This window comes from Pelodiscus sinensis, chromosome 26 (genome assembly GCF_052426305.1).
Source record: "Pelodiscus sinensis isolate ZL-2025 chromosome 26, ASM5242630v1, whole genome shotgun sequence".
Taxonomy (NCBI): domain Eukaryota; kingdom Metazoa; phylum Chordata; order Testudines; family Trionychidae; genus Pelodiscus; species Pelodiscus sinensis.
The window spans coordinates 18949649-18955099 of record NC_143077.1 but is presented as its reverse complement, the minus strand read 5'-3'; the positions used below and the strand labels follow the sequence as shown (position 1 = coordinate 18955099).

Genomic DNA, 5451 nt, shown 5'->3' with positions numbered 1-5451 from the left:
TGGAAGCCGCGGCAGAGCTGAATTGCAGAACGGCTGCCCATTGGCAAAGACCTTGAAATGCTGGTTCCTGCAGCCGATGGAGAGGAACCCACTCCTCCTGGGGGGAGGAGCAGCCAAGAGAGGGACCCACTCAGACCGGTCTGGCAGCGTGACGTAGTGGAACCAGCGCTGCCTAGGTAGGGTTTTACCTCCCCCCAGTCTGCTTCTGAGACCGAGTTTCCCCCTCTGCCCCATGGGCTAACAACAAGGCACTTTACAAACATTCTCTGTGTCATCGGCATTGTATGAAGGGGGAAACTGAGGCATGGAGCGGCATCTGATTTATATAGCTCAACCCAGTCCCCACCCCTCTCGGTCTGCAGGAAAAGAAGCCAAGTGCTCTTGTTCCCACTACTCCTCCATTCCCCTGCTTCCACCTGATGTCAAATACACAAAGCTCACTACTTCTTCTTTCCTGCACTTAAGCCAAGCAGATCAGGATGGGGAGGAGACATGAGGGAGCCCCCAGGCTCTTGCTCTTTCTCGCACATACACACACATATATTACTTTAGAAAATGCCAGGTGTGAGCTAGAGGAGAATCTCCATTAACTGTTAGCACTATAGGGCATATGATACATACATAAAGCATTTACAGTCCATCCAGCAGAGGGCAACAATACACCCCGCACACATGTAGCTCCCCTCCTTTTCCAAATGCCCCAAGATTTAAACTACTGGAGACTACCCATTAGCTGCTAGTTGTATAGGAACTATGGGTATGTCTACACTACAAAGTTAATTCGAACTAACAGCCGTTAGTTGGAAGTAACGTTCATAGGTGCTACACATACAAACCGCTAGTTTGGACTTAATTCGAACTAGGTAAACTTCATTCTACCAGGAGTAACGCCAAATTCGAATTCAGTAGTTGGAATTAAGGGCTGTGTAGCCACTTAATTCGAAGTAGCTGGAGCCCAGCCCTCCCCAGGTTCCCCTGGTGGCTGCTCTGGGCCAAACCAGGAAAACTCCTCTCCTCTCCCCAGCCCTGGGGCCCTCAAAGGGGTAGACTCTGGCCAGACGGCACTTGCCAGAGCCAGCCCTGCCAGCAGTCTCTGCCCCGAGCCAGGGGCTGCAGGATGAGCCAGGCAGCCAGTGCCAGCGAGCCGTCCCCCCGCCCAGTCCCCCAGCACCCAGGGGCCAGCCAGGGGCCGTAGATGGCGCGCACCCTCCTGGTCTAGTGTGGAGGTCATGGACCTCATTGAGGTTTGGGGGCAGGGCCCCAGCGTCCATGATCTCTGTACTAGGAGGAGGAACGTGGCCGTCTACGGGCGCATAGCGGCCGCCATGGCCCGAAAGGGACACAGGCCACCCAGGAGCAGGCGAATCCTGGTGTTCTGGCTGTGGAAGAAGACAGCCACAAGATGGCGTTTGGAGTCACACGGGCGAGTCGCCTGTCCAAGCGGGACCGAGTCCCTTCCAAAGAGAAACCATGGCAGCCATGCAAGTCCAAGGCTGCACAGGAAACCTCGGGAGCTGCGACTGGGGCTCAGTTCGCGCGGCCACGCTTCCCAGGGGAGGCATGAGACAGGCCCAGAGGTCTGCGCAGCAAACAGGCCCGCAGGAGGGAGGCGGCTAAGAACCCGCGCGGCTCGTGCGTTTCTCCCTCTCAGCTGGCGTAGAGGCGGGAGGGGAGCGACACCTGCCCGGCTGGAGCTTTCGCGCTTGGGCTCGGGGCTTAAGCCCCGAGGCCGAGGCCCCGGCGCGGTTGCTGGGAGACGGGCTCCCGTGGCACGGCACGGCCCCTGAACCTTGCCGGCCACAAGGTGACCTCACCGAGGCCGAGAGGGATGGCTTGGAGGTGGCAAAAGGGAGCCCGCTAGCAAGCGCCAGGAGGCCGAGCGTAGCCACGTCCCCGGGTGGGCTCGAATCACCATCCTTTCGGTTAACAGCCGAACGCGCTGACCCATTGCGCCACAGAGACCTCGAAGGGCTTTCCGAAACGCTGCCTAGCAGCCTGCTCCTCTGCCTGGCCGTGCCAGTGCAGCCCAGGTGCTAGAGTGGATTGCGGGCAGTCTAGCCCCAAGGGAGCAGAGTGGCGCAGCGGAAGCGTGCTGGGCCCATAACCCAGAGGTCGATGGATCGAAACCATCCTCTGCTACGTGTGGGCCGGCCTCTTTTGACTCCGCGCCTTCACTCCAGGCTGCAAGTAGCTAAAGGCCAGGCCAGGATGCCGCCTGCGGGGAAGCTCTCGGCAGCCCCCCGCTTCCTGTGTGGGAGGCACGGAGGCCTCCTCTTCTGTCCTCAGGCAACAGGGCTTCCTCCTGCCCTTTTCCCACCCACAAGGGCTGCCGGGACCCGCTCAGGGAGCGCGCCAGGGAGGCTCTCCAGACGCTCGTGGAACAAAGCACTTCTGGACCACGCTACCCAGAGCCTTCATTCAGGCCTAGACAAAACGCCTAGACAAAGAGCTGCCACAGCATCAACACTGGCCTTGCTCTACTACTCCCAGGCACGCCAGACCCCTCACAAAGAGAACTTCTGCCTTCGCCATACTGCTCAACAACAGGACACGCGAGCAATTCCCTCCGACGCGCCGCTTCTCCCGCATCGCCACCACCCACGCTCTTTAGGCACACGCCGGCTGACCAAAACCCATCTCATCCCATCAAAAGCTTCTGCCCAGCCCAAGAGGACCAGCTACGTTCCCGGCTCAATTCATCCCTTACAGTCAGAGCCAAAAATCACCAGCTGACGGTCCTTCAGAATCCTCAATGGAAAGGGGGAGAGGGAATTGTGGGAGCACTCGCCACGGTCTCGGTTGAGGCTTGCAGCAGTCATGGAAGAGAGAGCTGGCTTCGGTCAAGTCTCGGGAGTACGGCCACGGCTTGGACGGGTCCTTCAGTCCTTGGCTCAGAGCTTCGGTTGGTAGCCCACATCCTCCCGAGGTAAAAAAGCAGGAGGGCTTTCCTTCCAGGGCCTTTTGCATCTTCTGCCGTGGGAGGCGAATCCTGGTGTTCTGGCTGTGGGGGAAAAAGACAGCCACAAGATGGCGTTTGGAGTGACACGGGCGAGTCGCCTGTCCAAGCGGGACCGAGTCCCTTCCAAAGAGAAACCATGGCAGCCATGCAAGTCCAAGGCTGCACAGGAAACCTCAGGAGCTGCGACTGGGGCTCAGTTCGCGCGGCCACGCTTCCCAGGGGAGGCATGAGACAGGCCCAGAGGTCTGCGCAGCAAACAGGCCCGCAGGAGGGAGGCGGCTAAGAACCCGCGCGGCTCGTGCGTTTCTCCCTCTCAGCTGGCGTAGAGGCGGGAGGGGAGCGACACCTGCCCGGCTGGAGCTTTCGCGCTTGGGCTCGGGGCTTAAGCCCTGAGGCCGAGGCCGAGGCCCCGGCGCGGTTGCTGGGAGACGGGCTCCTGTGGCACGGCACGGCCCCTGAACCTTGCCGGCCACAAGGTGACCTCACGGAGGACGAGAGGGATGGCTTGGAGGTGGCAAAAGGGAGCCCGCTAGCAAGCGCCAGGAGGCCGTGCGTAGCCACGTCCCTGGGTGGGCTCGAATCACCATCCTTTCGGTTAACGGCCAAACGCGCTGACCCATTGCGCCACAGAGACCTCGAAGGGGTTTCCGAAACGCTGCCTAGCAGCCTGCTCCTCTGCCTGGCCGTGCCAGTGCAGCCCAGGTGCTAGAGTGGATTGCGGGCAGTCTAGCCCCAAGGGAGCAGAGTGGCGCAGCAGAAGCGTGCTGGGCCCATAACCCAGAGGTCGATGGATTGAAACCATCCTCTGCTACGTGTGGGCCGGCCTCTTTTGACTCCGCGCCTTCACTCCAGGCTGCAAGTAGCTAAAGGCCAGGCCAGGATTCCGCCTGCGGGGAATCCCTCGGCAGCCCCCCGCTTCCTGTGTGGGAGGCACGGAGGCCTCCTCTTCTGTCCTCAGGCAACAGGGCTTCCTCCTGCCCTTTTCCCACCCACAAGGGCCGCCGGGACCCGCTCAGGGAGTGCGCCAGGGAGTCTCTCCAGACGCTCGTGGAACTAAGCACTTCTGGACCACGCTACCCAGAGCCTTCATTCAGGCCTAGACAAAGAGCTGCCACAGCATCAACACTGGCCTTGCTCTACTACTCCGAGGCACAGCCAAACCCCTCACAAAGAGAACTTCTGCCTTCGCCATACTGCTCAACAACAGGACACGCGAGCAATTCCCTCCGACGCGCCGCTTCTCCCGCATCGCCACCACCCACGCTCTTTAGGCACACGCCGGCTTACCAAAACCCATCTCATCCCATCAAAAGCTTCTGCCCAGCCCAAGAGGACCAGCTACGTTCCCGGCTCAATTCATCCCTTACAGTCAGAGCCAAAAATCACCAGCTGACGGTCCTTCAGAATCCTCAGTGGAAAGGGGGAGAGGGAATTGTGGGAGCACGGGCAGCACTCGCCACGTTCTCGGTTGAGGCTTGCAGCAGTCATGGAAGAGAGAGCTGGCTTCGGTCAAGTCTCGGGAGTACGGCCACGGCTTGGACGGGTCCTTCAGTCCTTGGCTCAGAGCTTCGGTTGGTAGCCCACATCCTCCCGAGGTAAAAAAGCAGGAGGGCTTTCCTTCCAGGGCCTTTTGCATCTTCTGCCGTGGGAGCACCTGAAAGTAAAACAGCTGCGGCAGGCGTACGCCATGGCCACCAGGGGCGGCGCCGCAGCAGGGGCTGCCACCTGCCCCTACTTCCCTGCCCTCGACCGACTCTTGGGGGGTGGGGCGGTCCGTGCCAGCCCGGGAGGCAGCGAGCCGGGACTGGAGGGCCCTGACCTGGGCACACCGGAGGGGCCACCACAAGGAGTTCCAGCACTGGAGTCGGCAGGGTCATCCAGGGAGACCGTACCGGGGAAGTAGTTCCAATTAAGTAGTTCGGGGGAGGAGGCGGGAGGGAGACCAGGGACCGCGCACGTGGGCCATGCCTCCCACGGATCACACAGACACCTGTGCACGTGCAAGCACATGCCATGCCACGCTCCAGCTGCGTGACACCCAGGGGCCGTGGCCCAATAGGCACATGCATGTCTGAAGAGACCTGACATGCTCCTGACCCTGGGGCGGTACCACAACTTCACGAGTTTTGCTTACAACACACCTGTTGATACAACCTAGAATCATATTTGCTTTTTTTGCAACAGCATCACACTGTTGACTCATATTCAACTTGTGGTCCACTGTGACCCCTAGATCTCTTTCCACCATGCTCCTTCCTAGACAGTCGCTTCCCATCTTGTATGTATGGAACTGATTGTTCCTTCCTAAGTGGAGCACTTTGCATTTCTCTTTATTAAACCTCATCCTGTTTACCTCTGACCATTTCCCTAACTTGCTAAGGTCATTTTGAATTATGTCCCTCTCCTCCAAAGAAGTTGCAACCCCACCCAGTTTGGTATCATCTGCAAACTTAATAAGCGTACTCTCTATCCCAATATCTACATCATGGATG

The 5451-nt window shown here is 59.3% G+C and overlaps 1 non-coding gene across 1 annotated transcript; it reads right to left on the bottom strand.

Annotated features, from left to right (window-relative positions):
• Window positions 1–1888: 1888 nt before the first annotated feature.
• TRNAN-GUU (transfer RNA asparagine (anticodon GUU)) lies at window positions 1889–1962 on the bottom strand. Its single transcript has one exon. It is a non-coding gene; the product is annotated as a tRNA-Asn (tRNA).
• Between the last annotated feature and the right edge of the window lie 3489 nt (window positions 1963–5451).